The sequence below is a fragment of the Dasypus novemcinctus genome, chromosome 16, assembly GCF_030445035.2.
Source record: "Dasypus novemcinctus isolate mDasNov1 chromosome 16, mDasNov1.1.hap2, whole genome shotgun sequence".
Classification (NCBI taxonomy): Eukaryota; Metazoa; Chordata; class Mammalia; order Cingulata; family Dasypodidae; genus Dasypus; species Dasypus novemcinctus.
Genome location: NC_080688.1, coordinates 32,882,111 through 32,896,833, shown reverse-complemented (window position 1 = coordinate 32,896,833; position 14,723 = coordinate 32,882,111). Strand labels below are relative to the sequence as shown.

The 14,723-nt window shown below is 39.2% G+C and overlaps 1 pseudogene; it reads right to left on the bottom strand.

The window, feature by feature from the left end:
• Window positions 1-1,135: 1,135 nt before the first annotated feature.
• Window positions 1,136-4,246, bottom strand: LOC101444915 (enolase-phosphatase E1 pseudogene; annotated as a pseudogene).
• Between the last annotated feature and the right edge of the window lie 10,477 nt (window positions 4,247-14,723).

The window sequence follows — 14,723 nt, the reverse complement described above, 5'->3', positions numbered from 1 at the left end:
CTTGATTATGCATACACAAAACCCTGCTAGGGATAGTTTTGGAAGAGGGGGAGGAAGAGTAGGGGGAAGGGCGAGGGGGGAGAAAGGGAGGAGAAGGAGGTTTTTTGTTTGTTTTTCTACCTGGTTGCATCATTACCTTTTTGGTGTGTCACTTCCCTGTGAGGGAGCCTGTGCCTCTCTGTGCCATGCAGGTCTGAGATATCTTTTTCTCTTTTTACCAGGAGGTCCCAGGGATCAAATGCTTTTATTAATCACATGAGGTTGACATCACATCCTATTAGAATTGAACAAGAATAGAAAATACTGTTATAAAACTTACATTTCTCCCAACTTTTCAGAGGAAAACATTATATGTTAGAGCTCTTACTGACCTCAAGGACTGATTTTAGTAAAACTGTCTTGGTTTTTTAAAAAAGTAAATGTCAATTAATTTATTCAAACTTAGTTCAATTCAAACTGTGCTAAGTAGTTAGAAAGGCAACTATAAAATCTGGCAGAATTAGGACAGTTTTGATAAACATTGACAAATGTTAATCTCTCTTTTAGCTGTTACATCAATGCACCTTTTTCATTGGGGAGGCAGTTGCTTGCTGTGGGTGTCACTATCATTAGCACATTTCTTCTTAAGTAACAGATGCTCGATTTATCAAGAGGGAAGTGAGGTTTTTTTTTTCCTCCCAATTTTCCTGTCATTTGGAGCAGAAGCAAATACCTTTGTCTTGTGAAGCTAGAAAGGCAAAATATTGTGAAATGCAACTGTTATAAACTTCTGACAACCTAATTAAATGGGGCAATGGATTATTTTTAGGAACAATTCTTTGAAATACTTCCAGTTTTTAAAATAACAAGGCTTCAGAATAACTTCTCAAAACTAGCTGTCCATTTTGGTAAAGGACATGATAAACAACACATTCAGTCTCTATTTTAGTAATTTCTTCTATTGGCTACTCTTTGCCCTTAATAAGGGTTAGAGTTGTGGTTTCAAACAATTTCTACATATAACTTATTTTTCAATAAGCTTCCATTTCACTGAACTGAGGTGGTTTTTTTTCAGTTATGTGCCTGTAGAAGGTAATATACACATACAAGCACTTGCACATATATATGTGTGTATTATATATTTATTTCTTAAGTTTTAAGTAACTTTTACCATTAGAATAAAACTAGACTTCAGAGACAGCTCTGTGAGGAACAGTGGGGACAGCTGGAAATCCTTCTCTAAGTGGAGGACCAGGTAGAGTTCACTGTAGGATGTGTTGAGGCTGTTGAGTGTCTTCTCATTGTCTGGTAATACTGCATTGCCAGCTCTCACCACTACAGCTCTATTCAGCTCTCCTTTCTTAGCAGCACTGGTCTCTAGAGCAACATCTGTCAGAAAAAGGATGCTGTTGCTTGAGCACCCAATGCTGTTTGTGATCTTTTGGTAACTCCATCTACTTTGTGTTGGATCTTAGTATCAGAGTGACCATCAACAAGCTCAAGAATATCTCTCTCAGTAGAATACCCAAGTAATAGTTTCTGTACCTCTACACTGTCTGAAGAACAGCTGTATACACCTTCATTCCAGCCTCTCTCCATTGCCTGACTGCTGAAACTGCATCTTCAAAAAACTCTGCTTTCATATGCCCAGTCGTGAATGCCATGCTCCTTATGTGGCCCTGCAGCTGCTTCAAAAATGTGGTCTTTGGGGCCCCAGACATCTGCCAGCACATGGTATCTACCACAGCTTGGATCATCTGTTGCAGGTCATCCATTCCCAGGTGCTACAGGGATCAGAACAGCTCCGTCCAGGTGGGAATCCTCTTCAGCCTGTTTCCTCAACAGATTGAGGTCCTGCTGGCACTCCTCTTCTCCATAATATGTTTGCAGAAACTCTTTAACATTTTCTTTGATGTAAGGAAATAAAATGTCCTTCACGAAAACAACTAGGGTTGTGGTACCTCCGATATCTAACAGGATCGTGGCGACTTTGGTGGGCACCAAAAGCACGATAATTACCCTGCCGGATACTACTAGAATTGGCCAACTGGTAAGGAAGGCAGAGGGTGGTGGCCACTGCTCCCCCAGAACCGTCCTGAACTCTGACAGCCCGGCAAGAACCTCAGAGCCAGCAACGGCATGTGGAGACCTGCTAGGATGTTTAAAGGAATTGCGTTGAATATATAGAATAATTTAGGTAGATTTATCATCTTCACTCTTTTGAGTCTTCCAATTCATAAACATAGTATGTGCCTCAGTTTACCAATGCTGTTGTAGTAAACTACCACAGACCATTTGACTTAACAGAAATTCATTATCTCATGGTTCTGGAGGCCAGAAGTCCAAAATCAAGATGTCAACAGGGCCACACTTTCTCTTAATGGGGAAAATCCATTCCATGCCTCTCCCCATGGCAATGGTTAGTTGGCTTGTGGTGGCATAACTCAAGCTTTGCTTCCATCACATGGCCATCTTTTTCTCAGTGTCCAAATTTCCTCTCCTGATAAGGTCATATTGGATAAGCCCCCACCCTATCTAGTATGGGCTTATCTTAACTAATAATATCTCCAAAGGCACCATTTACAAATAAGCTCACAGGAACAGGAACAGGGATTAGAACTTGAACATGTCTTTTGGGAGGACATGATTCAATCCATAACAGTATATCTCTCTATTTATTTAGGCTCATTGATTTCTTCCATCAACATTTTAAGTGTACAGATCTTGTACATGTTTTGGTATATTTATAACTATTCCCCTTTCTTTCACTTTCTAATTGTTCTGAACACCTTCATATCTCTTAAATTTAGGAAGTCAAATGGTAAACTATATAATCACATACCCTTAAGGAATCATTCTAATGTGCTTAATAGGACCTTTTTTAACTTATATGTGTTCTAGTAAAACACCTAGAATTGTTCTGTACATATATTTTTAAGATACACATATGGTATTGTGTGTGTGTCTATTACATATATTTATATATACTTCATTCTGTTTCTTTTCTTCATCCAGCCTTATGGTTTTAAAGTATTTACATCACTGTATATGCTACAGGTGATTACACCTAATGATGCTTACTATTCCATAATGCATTTTATGTACATTTTCCTTACCTTTTCTCCCAATGACAGACAACCAGTTTGCCTCAAATCCTGGCTAATTAACATCCTGACACCTGTCCTTTAATGATGTCTAAAAAATTATCATTTATATGGATAGATCATAAGTTTTTGAATATACCTCATTAAAACCATAACAAACAAATAAGTAATTTTGCAAGAATAGCCAGAAATAGCAGCTACATACAGCAAGGGAAACATAGAATGATTGAGAGGTAAGGAATTTTATTGTTTGTTTTTTATTATTATTGAAATAATAAAAATGCTCTAATAACAACTGAAATGATGAACATTCAACTATGTGATGATACCAAATACCACTGACTGTACACTTTGGATGAATTGTATGCTTTATTAATACATATCAATAAAATTAATTTGTTTAAAAAATTATCAATTATATATAACTAGGAACAGGAACAGGGAAAGGAAGTTAGGTGGGGGGAGAGAAGGGGAGAGAGAGAGAGAAAGAGAGAAACATTTTCTCGAATTGCTTTCTAAAGTAGTTGTACCAATGTTGACTATCAATTTTTAAATTTATTCTCAGTCTGCACTCAAAATATATTATTTGATTAAATTAAAAGTACACTGAATATATTGAGTCAGAATTACTAAATAAAAGATATTTACTTTTAAATCTACTTTAAATATTAATAATAAAACAAATTAAGCAGTTGGCCTAAATTATCCTCAACTGTTTCCTTGGAACTACAAATAGAAAGTAAGCATGTTAGTTTCAGATTTTAAAAATCAGAACATCAACAGAGCAACTATTGTGTTGTAGAATTTGAGAGAAGTTCGATTATTTGCCTATAGAAAGGCCAGGACTCAGGAATGATTTTGAGAAGGAAAACAGGTTTATTGACAGCTGGCCAGACTCGGGAGCTTTCTGTTTCAATCCCGAGCCCCGAACAAGACTTTCGAGTTCCTTTTATACAGGGTGGGGAGTCAAATGGTCCTTTTGTTTCAGTTTTCAATAGGCTTGAAATAGCATTTATCTTCCACATCCTAGGTAAGCTTTTAGCATGGACTTCATACATTCTAGATAAACTTTTAGCACAATTGGTTTGCATATTCCCTGAATACTTAAGGTTTATAGAGTTTGCATTGCTAAACTGCTTCTCCCGGGCTGGAGTCATTGCCATGGTCACCAAAGGCAGGACAGCAGCCTCTTACCTTTCCACACCCACAAGTCAGGACAGACAGTTTAGGTTAAGGTTATCTCTGAAGAGACAAAGAGCCTCCCACCCAGAGCCCACATCATTTCCCCCCTTATGCCAAAGTTTAACTTGCTAAGCTTTGGCATAATTATTGTTGGAGCTATGAGGTGGATGGCTGTCTGTTGTTTTGATTGATTACTTTGTTCCTCCTGAACTGCCAGACACCTTTGCCCCATCCCTCTTTCTCCCTAAATCAAACTTTCCAAAATTTATAAATATCTCTCTCTCTCCAGCTTGTCCTCCTTCAGATAGAAAGGAAAGCCTCTGTAATGTCCTGCTGAGCACACAATAATATTCACACTTCCAGCCAGTTGGAAATGCAGCTATCAATAGTCATGCAATTTTATAAAACAATGATTAGCAACACTTGGACAAAAGTAAATATATTGAGGAACAATGGCTCCAAAGTAGTTTGAATGACATCTTAGATTAACTTTTATGCCATATTTTACTAGCCACAAAGTATTTCACATCAATCTAAGGGTAATACATTTATTAATTTCCATGTTGTTATGAAAGGATTAATCCTTTCATTAGAGAAGCTATTGATTCTCTCTATTTTTTTTTCTGCTACCACTGCTTTATTTTTTTAATAAAATTTTTATTAGAGAAGTTGTAGGTTTACAGAAAAATCATGGAGAAAATATCAAGTTCCCATATACTTCCCTCCCATTATTGACATATTGCATTAGTGTGGAAGCTTTGTTATAATTGCTAAAAGAATATTATAATTGTACTATTAACTATAGTCCATAGTTTACATTAGGGTTCACTGTTGGTGTTGTACAGTCCTATGGTTTTTTTTGGTTATTTTATTTTTATTCTAGTAAATTATATACAACCCTTTTTTTTTTATATTTATTTATTTATTTTTTTAATTACATTAAAAAATATATATGAGGTCCCATTCAACCCCACCGCCCCCGCCCCCCACTCCCCCCACAGCAACACTCTCTCCCATCATCGTGATACATCCATTGCACCTGGTAAGTTCATCTCTGAGCATCACTGCACCCCATAGTCAATGGTCCACATCATAGCCCAGACTCTCTCACGTTCCATCCAGTGGGCCCTGGGGGGATCTACAGTGTCCTGTAATTGTCCGTGAAGCACTATCCAGGACAACTCCACGTCCCGAAAACGCCTCCACATCTCATCTCTTCCTCCTGTTCCCCACACCCAGCAGCCCCCATGGCTACCGTTCCAACACCCATTCCACATTTTCTCTGTGGACATTGGATTGGTTGTGTCCATTGCACACCTATGTCAAGTGAGGGCTTAGATTGCACATGGGTACTGGATGCACTCTTCCCGCTTCTAGTTGTAGACACTCTAGGCTCCATGTTGTGGTGGCTGACCTTCTTCAACTCCATGTTAGCTGAGTGGAGTAAGTCCAATAAGTCAAAGTGTAGGAGCTGAAGTCTGTTGAGGCTCTGGGCCTGGGTGTCATATTATCAGTCCAGAGATTCAAATCCCCTACATATATCTTAAACCCAGCACCAACTACAATTCCAATAAAGTAGCATGCAAGTCTTGTGAAAAGAGATCCCCTCTGAGTCCATTTCCATCACGCAGAAACACCAGCTCCAAAGAAGGGCCATCTGTCATGACAGTGAACCCCTTCTGCCATGACCATAGAACCCGTGGGTCTCTTTATCCCTCAAAAGAACCAATACCTGGGGTTGTATCTACCTTATCTGTCTCTTAGACTCTGTTCAGTTGTACATAGGGGTATTCCTTCTGACAACCTCCAGACTCTTTTTTAGAGACTCACAGCCTTATAATCTCATTTCTCCTTTCCATTTCCCCCTTACATTAGGTCAAACCACTTCCCGAAGTCATGTTATTATATGTAGACAGGTATATTCTGCTGTTCCGCATTGAATCTTTAATTCAAGGTCATTTTCTAGTTGCTTCTTCAGCTGGTATGTGGTAGTGATCCCTCGGTGCCAGGGAGGCTCATCCCCGGGTGTTGTGTCCCACGCTGGGGGGAATGCATCACATCTACACGCTGAGTTTGGCTGTGAGAGTGGCCACATTTGAGTAACATGAAGGCTGTCAGGAGGAAACCCCCAGGCACAATGCTACTCTAGGCCTTGTTCTTATTGCAGGTGCATAGGCTCAAAAGTGTAGCCTTTAGTATCAAGAGCCCACTGTTGGGCCCTCCTTCCTTCCTGGTTCTTGCCGTTGCACCTGGAGGATTGCCGCTGCTCTCCCAGGGCCCACAACAGTGACCCCCCGGCCAGGAGCCCAGTACCCCCCCCAGCTGTTGTTTTTAATTGTTTCCACTATGAGTATATATAGACATTACCATATACCCTGGGCATATGCCCTGTATAACTCCCTGTCAACCATATATATCCTGTCAATAACATCCCATATCAGTATTCCTCTGCTGCCATTGTTGAACCACTCTGTGATCCAAAACTTCCCGTAAAGTGAATCCCAACATAATGTCAGCTTCAGAAGAGTCTTAGATCACCAAAATTCATATATACATTATACAGTATTTCCCCAGATCCACCATAAAACCTTTTCCCTTTCACAGCAATAATCTTTTAACTTATTCATATCATATTTCCTGAAACTGATGTACAGATTCCGAAACTATAATTTTCAAACAAGGTAACATTTGTGCTTACTATGTGGTCCATACTTTAGGTTGTACAGTTTTCTAAATTTTTTAGTTATCCTATGTTTTGTCTTATGGTTTTCATTATTAGTCTGTCGTCCCCTATATGTTTTTGGTGTAATATTAGCTGTTTTATATTCATCCTCGTGTACTCTCACATAACTCCTCTTTTGCCCCCTTATTTACCTTTATTCCATCCATTGCACGTCCATTTTCCCCTCCCCTTAGGGCCCACAACGCCTGCCAATCTAATGCCCTGGGAGCCGTCCTTTCTCACGAGAGATACAGTTCTCTCTATTCAACGGCATTAGTCTTCCCCAGGATATGGGTCCACCCCACCCAATGGTAGAACCCACCTTGGCAAAATGAGCCTTCAGCTATTCCCTCCGGAGTCCGTCCCGCATCAGACCATACCCCTGAGCGTCCTAACCAGGTAACCCTCCTACTTATACATTGATACGTTTTACTCAACATTTAGTTCTCAACGAACTTCTGGCACTCTCCCATGTTTGTATGTTGCCCCTCCCTCCCACCTATTTCTTGGACCATATTACCCCTCTTCCCATCCCCAGCCCCCCTCAAACCCAGAAAACCCCACCTGAAGGTAACCCCTTGCCCCCATTTTGTCCCTTCTTTGTGCTCATACTTACCCCCAGCTCATCACAGATTCCACCCCTACAGACATTAACTCACAGCCTTCCTCCACCCCCCGATTTCCAGTAAGCCACTTTTCCAGACTCTAGCTCTCTGAGGCAGTTAACTTATTTCATATCATTGAGGTCATATAGTATTTGTCCTTCAATGCCTGGGTTGCTTCACTCAACATAAGATTCTCAAGGTTCATCCATGTTATCACGTGCGATTGTAGTGTATTGGTTCTTACAGCTGAGTAGTATTCCATTGTGTGTATATACCACATTTTATTGATCCACTCATCTGTTGATGGACTTTTGGATTGATTCCAACTTTTGGCGATGGTGAACAATGCTGCTATGAACATTGGTGTACATATATCGGTTTGTGTCCTTGTTTTCAGATCTGATGGGTATATACCCAGCAGTGGTATTGCTGGGTCATATGGCAAATCTATGGATAATTTTTTGAGAAACTGCCAAACTGTCCTCCAGAATGGTTGGATCCTTCTGCATTCCCACCAGCAATGGATGAGTGTTCCCCTTTCTTCACATCCTCTCCAGCATTTGTATTCTACTGTTTTTTTCATGGCTGCCAATCTTATGGGAGTAAGATGGTATCTCATTGTAGTTTTGATTTGCATTTCCCTGATAGCTAGGGATTTGGAGCATTTTTTCATGTGCTTTTTAGCCATTTGTATTTCTTCTTTGGAGAAGTGTCTGTTTAAATCTTTTTCCCATTTTTTAAATGGGTTGTTTATCTTTTTGTTTTCGAGATCTATGAGTTCTTTATATATGCAAGTTATAAGTCTCTTATCAGATATATGGTTGCCAAATATTTTCTCCCATTGTATGGGTTCCCTTTTTACTTTCTTGATAAACTCCTTTGAGGTGCAGAAGGCTTTAATTTTGAGGTAGTCCCATTTATCTATTTGTTCTTTTGCTGCTCGTGCTTTTGGTGTGATATTCATGAAGCCATTTCCTATTACAAGTTCCTGTAGATGTTTCCCTACACTGCTTTCTAAGGTCTTTATGGTCTTGGCTCTTATATTTAGGTCTTTGATCCATCTTGAGTTGATCTTTGTATAAGGTGTGAGATGGTAATCCTCTTTCATTCTTTTACATATGGATATCATCCAGTTCTCAAGGCACCATTTGTTGAATAGGCCATTCTCTCCCAGTTGAGAGGGTCTGGTGGCTTTATCGAATATTATATGGCTATATATATGAGGTTCTATATCAGAACTTTCAATTCGATTCCATTGGTCTGTGTGTCTCTCCTTATGCCAATACCATGCTGTTTTCACTACTGTAACTTTGTAGTATGTTTTGAAGTCAGGTAGTGTGAGTCCTCCAATTTCATTTTTCTTTTTCAATATGTCTTTGGCTATTCGGGGCCTCTTTTTATTCCAAATAAATTTCATAGTTAGTTTTTCTAGTTCCTTAAAGAAGGCTGTGTTGATTTTTATTGGGATTGCATTGAATGTGTAGATCAGTTTTGGTAGGATAGACATCTTAATAATATTCAGTCTTCCTATCCATGAACAGGGAATATTCTTCCATTTATTTAGGTCTTCTTTGATTTCCTTGAACAATCTTGTATAGTTCTCGATGTATAAGTTTTTTACCTCTTTAGTTAAATTTATTCCTAAGTATTTGATTTTTTTATTTACTATTGTGATTGGTATTTGTTTCTTGATTTCCTCCTGATCTTGCTCATTATTGGTGTATAGAAATGCTACTGATTTTTGCGCATTGATCTTATAACCTGCACCTTTGCTAAACTCATTTATGAGTTCTAGGAGCTTTGTTGTAGATCTCTCAGGGTTTTCTATATATAGGATCATGTCATCTGCAAATAATGAAATTTTGACTTCTTCCCTTCCAATTTGAATGCCTTTTATATCTGGTTCTTGTCTCAGTGCTCGAGCCAGTACTTCCAAGACAATGTTAAATAGGAGCGGAGACAATGGGCATCCTTGTCTTGTTCCTGATTTTAGAGGGAAGGATTTCAGGATTTCGCCATTGTAAACAATGTTGGCTTTAGGTTTTTCATATATACTCTTTATCATGTTCAGAAAGTTTCCTTGTATTCCGATCTTTTGGAGTGTTTTTATCAGGAAGGGGTGCTGTATTTTGTCAAATGCCTTTTCTGCATCTATAGATATAATCATGTGGTTTTTTTCTCTCAATCTGTTTATATGGTGTATTACATTGATTGATTTTCTTATGTTGAACCATCCTTGCATACCTGGAATAAATCCCACTTGGTCATGGTGTATAATTCGTTTAATGTGTTGTTGAATACGATTAGCAAGTATTTTGTTAAGTATTTTTGCGTCTAGGTTCATTAGAGAAATTGGTCTGTACTTTTCCTTTCTTGTGGTATCTTTGTTTGGCTTTGGTACTAGGGTAATGTTGGCATCATAGAAGGAATTAGGCAGTGTTCCTTCTGTTTCTATTTTTTGGAATAGTTTCAACAGGATTGGTGTTAGTTCTTTCTGGAATGTTTTGTAGAATTCACCTGTGAAGCCGTCTGGCCCTGGGCTCTTCTTAGTTGGGAGATTTTTAATCACTGATTCTATCTCTTTGCTTGTGATTGGTTTGTTAAGATCATCAATTTCTTCTTTAGTCAGTATGGGCTGCTTATGTATTTCTAGGAATTTGTCCATTTCCTCTAAATTGTCATTTTTGTTGGAATATAGTTTTTCAAAGTATCCTCTTATGATAGTCTTTATTTCTGTGGGGTCAGTGGTGATATCACCTTTCTCATTTCTTATTTTGTGTATTTGCATCTTTTCTCTTTTTTTCTTTGTTAGTCTCGCTAAAGGTTTGTCAATTTTGTTGATCTTCTCAAAAAACCAGCTCTTGGTCTTGTTTATTTTTTCAAGTGCTTTCTTATTTTCTATTTCATTTAGTTCTGCTCTTATCTTTGTTATTTCCTTCCTTCTTCTTCCTGTTGGGTTACTTTGTTGTTGTTTTTCTAATTCCTTCAAATGTGCAGTTAATTCTTCAATTTCTGCTCTTTCTTCTTTTTTGATATATGAATTTATGGCTATAAATTTCCCTCTCAGTACCGCTTTTGCTGCATCCCATAAATTTTGGTATGTTGTGTTATCATTATCATTTGTTTCAAGGTAGTCATTGATTTCTTTTGAGATTTCCTCTTTGACCCACTGTTTTTCTAAGAGTGTGCTATTTAATTTCCAAATTGTCGTGTGAAGTCTGGGTCTCTGTCCCTTGCAAATTTCCAGCTTGTCTCCACTGTGGTCAGAGATATTGTTTTGTATGATTTCGATCTTTTTGAATTCATTAAGCCTTTCTTTGTGGCCTAGCATATGGTCAATCTTGGAGAATGTTCCATGTGCGTTTGAGAAAAATGTATATCCTGCTGTGTTTGGGTGTAATGATCTATATATGTCTATTAGATCCAGCTCTTCTAATATACTGTTCAAATGTTTTGTTTCTTTAGTGATTCTCTTTTGAGATGTTCTGTCCAGAGTTGATAGTGGTGTATTAAAATCCCCCACTATAATTGTAGATGCATCTATTCTTTCACTTAGTTTTTCCAGCGTTTGCCTCACATATTTAGAGGCGCCCTTGTTAGGAGCATAAATATTTATGATTGTTTGATCTTCTTGACAAATTGTCCCTTTCACTAAAATATAGTATCCTTCTTTGTCTCTCACAATTGTTTCGCATTTAAAGTCTATTTTGTCTGATATTAATATAGCTACTCCTGCCTTTTTTTGGTTGTTGTTTGCTTGTATGATTGTTTTCCAGCCATTCACTTTCAACCTCCATGAGTTTCTGGGTCTAAGATGTGTCTCTTGTAGGCAGCATATAGATGGGTCGTATTTCCTTATCCAGTGTCCCAGTCTGAATCTTTTGATAGGTGAGTTTAATCCATTGACATTCAGTGTTATTACGTTTAGAGAGTTATTTATGGTAGCCATATTTTGGTTGGATTTGTGTTTGTTATATTTTGTTTGTATTATTTTATTTTCCCCTTCTATTTTTGTCTTTCTTGTTGCTTTTACATTCTCCTCCATCTCTGACTGTCCTGTTTTTTCCTTTCTTCCTGCAGAATTCCCTTAAGAATTTCTTGAAGGGGAGGTTTCTTGTTGATATACTCTTTCAGTTTCTGTTTATCTGTGAATATTTTGAACTTTCCATCATTTTTGAATGCTAGTTTAGCTGGATAGAGTATTCTTGGTTGGAAATTTTTTTCCTTTAGTACCTTGACTATATCATACCACTGCCTTCTTGCCTCCATCGTTTCAGATGAGAAATCAGCACTTAATCTTATGGAGTTTCCCTTGTATGTGATGGTTTTCTTTTCTCTTGCTGCTTTTAGAATTTTTTCTTTGTCTTGAGCATTGGATAATTTGACAAGTATATGTCTTGGGGTGGGCCTGTTGGGGTTTATGACCAGTGGAGTGCGCTGTGCTTCTTGGATATGTACATCTGTCTCTTTCAGTAGATTTGGGAAGTTTTCATTCATTATTTCCTGCAACAGTCCTTCTGACCCCTTTCCCTTCTCTTCTCCTTCTGGAATGCCTATAATACGTATGTTTGAGCGTTTTGCGTTATCATTCAGGTCCCTAAGTCTTATCTGGATTTTTTCTACCTTTTTATTGACCACTTCTACTATCTGTTTGATTTCCAATGCACTGTCTTCCACATCACTAATTCTCTGCTCTGCCTCTTCTAGTCTGCTGATATTTGCTGCAAGTGTATTTTTGATTTCTTGAACTGTGGTGTTCATTCCCATCATATCTGTTATTTTTTTGCGCATGTCTGCAATTTCCCCTCCAAGTGTTGTCTTCACGCTGTTAACCTCTTTCATTACTTCATCAAATTTGTCGGTGATAAATGTTCTGAGATCTTTCATTGCTTGTGCGAAGTCCTGCCCCCCTTCCTGATTTTCAGTTTGTTGATTGGATTCAGCCATGTTTTCCTGATTACTGGTTTGTAGATTTTTGTTGCTGTCTTGTCAACATTTTTTCTTGACGGGTTTAATCAGTTCCTTAGCTTCTTTGTCTAGTCTTGGAGATTAATTAGCTGTTGTTTTTGCGTAAGTGTTATATCTTCTCTTTGTCACTTTGTTCTTCTTATTCCAATTTCTTATTGCTAGTTAAGCTCACTTTAAAGGAAAGTATTAGTGCTGGGGAAAGGCAATTGTGTAAGGAAGGAAAAAGTGTGAAGTAGTATTGGTGATATATGTTAACAAAGCAACAATATGAGTTCTGGGAGGATGGAGGTTAGATCATGTAAATTGTGTAGAGTTATAGTAGTAGGAAAGTACCTATAATGAGGTAGACGACTGAATATGGGAGGAATGTGGTACGTACTAAGAGGCTATTGTTTTCGTGAGAGAGGGAAAGAGAAAAGAAAGGTAATAGTTTCAGGGATGAATACCAGATGGAAAACTAAACAAAGGTATTAGAAATTAAGTGTTAGACACTTTGTGGATCAAAGAAAGGGAGATGGAATATAGGAGAGATAGCAGATGGTGGAGGATATCAAGTTGTAGGGGAAAGGGGATAGTGTAGATAGGCTAAATCTATTCACAGAGAAATGAGGCAGTGGAGGGTGAGGAAACCCAGGAAATGTGAGGTATTTCCTGTAGGACCTATTGTATTGTTAAGGTAAAATAGTATAAGAAGAATACTGGGGACAAGAAAAAGAGAGGATTGAAAAAAAAAAAAAAGAACAACAAGAACAACAACAACAAAAAATAAAAAAAAAACAAACAAAAACCAAAGAACATAAACCCCGCCGCCAGGCTCGGCTGGGCTCAGCTGGGCTCCGGTCCCCCGCCCGCCGCCCGCCGCGGCTCGGCTGGGCTCGGCTGGGCTTGGCTGGGCTCGGCTTTCCCGCCCGCCGCCCGGCGCGGTGCAGCGCGGCTCGGCTCTCCCGCTCGCCGCCCGGCGCGGCGCAGCTGGACTCGGCTGAGCTCAGCTGGGCTCCGCCCCCCCACCCGCCGCAGCTCAGCCGGGCTCGGCCGGACTCGGCTACCCTGGCCGCCGCCCGCCGGGGCTCCGCGCGGTGCTAGCTGCCTCGGCTCCACCTACCCAAGGAGGGAATCCTCCACACATAGCTGGGATCTCCGTGTATATTTCACAGATGGATCCTCTCTGTTACCTTCCCTCCAAATCGATGTCCAGACACCTCCGGACCAGGAAAAATCCCGAAACAGCTGGTCCCAAAGAGTCTCCGACGCCTCCCAGCCAATTCCCCCCAGGAGCTAGTAACCGGGAAGTTCACTCAGCCGCCATCTTGCCTCCCCCTCCTGAAAAGTCCCAATTTATATCTTATAGACCAGTCCTTTCCGTTACCTTCCCACCAAATCGATGTCCAGACACTTCCTGCCCTGAAAAAATCCTGAAAAAGCCTGGTCCCGGAGAACCTCCAGCGGTGCCCAGCTGCCTCTTCCCAGGAGAGACGGCAAGGCAAGCTCACTCAGCCACCATCTTGCCGGAAGTCCCTCTGATTCTCTCTAATAACTCACAAATGCATAATTTAACTGTAGGCTTTTTTACAATATAACAACATATACTGCATACACTCCTGAAGGTAATCACAATGATTCAGTGCTATCAAACAATGAAAGACTCTTGTATGTTGAGATATTCTCATTTGGAAAGAAGACACTAATAAGACCTGAGGTATTCATTAAGCCACAGAAGAATTTTCCATGGCCCCTGGCCTTTCACATCATTCTGTTAATCAAACTGTAAGTTTTGGTGCTCATATTAATTTCTACTACAGTGAGAATTGAAATATTACAATTTAATTTACCATCCAAAGAAATCTGACATTTCATTTGATAACCAGCTGTGCAGCAGGGAACCCTGCGTTAGATTATTCACCAAATAATTTTTCTCAATGGCTTGACTTTAACAATTTAGAGAGACTGTTTATCCATAACCTCAAATATTTGCAATGATTTTGACAATCCCAAAAGGCAAAGTAATCCAAGGATGGATTTAGGAATTTGGCCTCTGTTACTTCAATGATCTGATATTGTGACAACTGACTTTATACAATTCACATAGCACACTTACAGAAAAGTCATCCATTTTCTGATCAAATATTAGGAAAACTACACACCATAAATAAAGGAAGAAGAAGA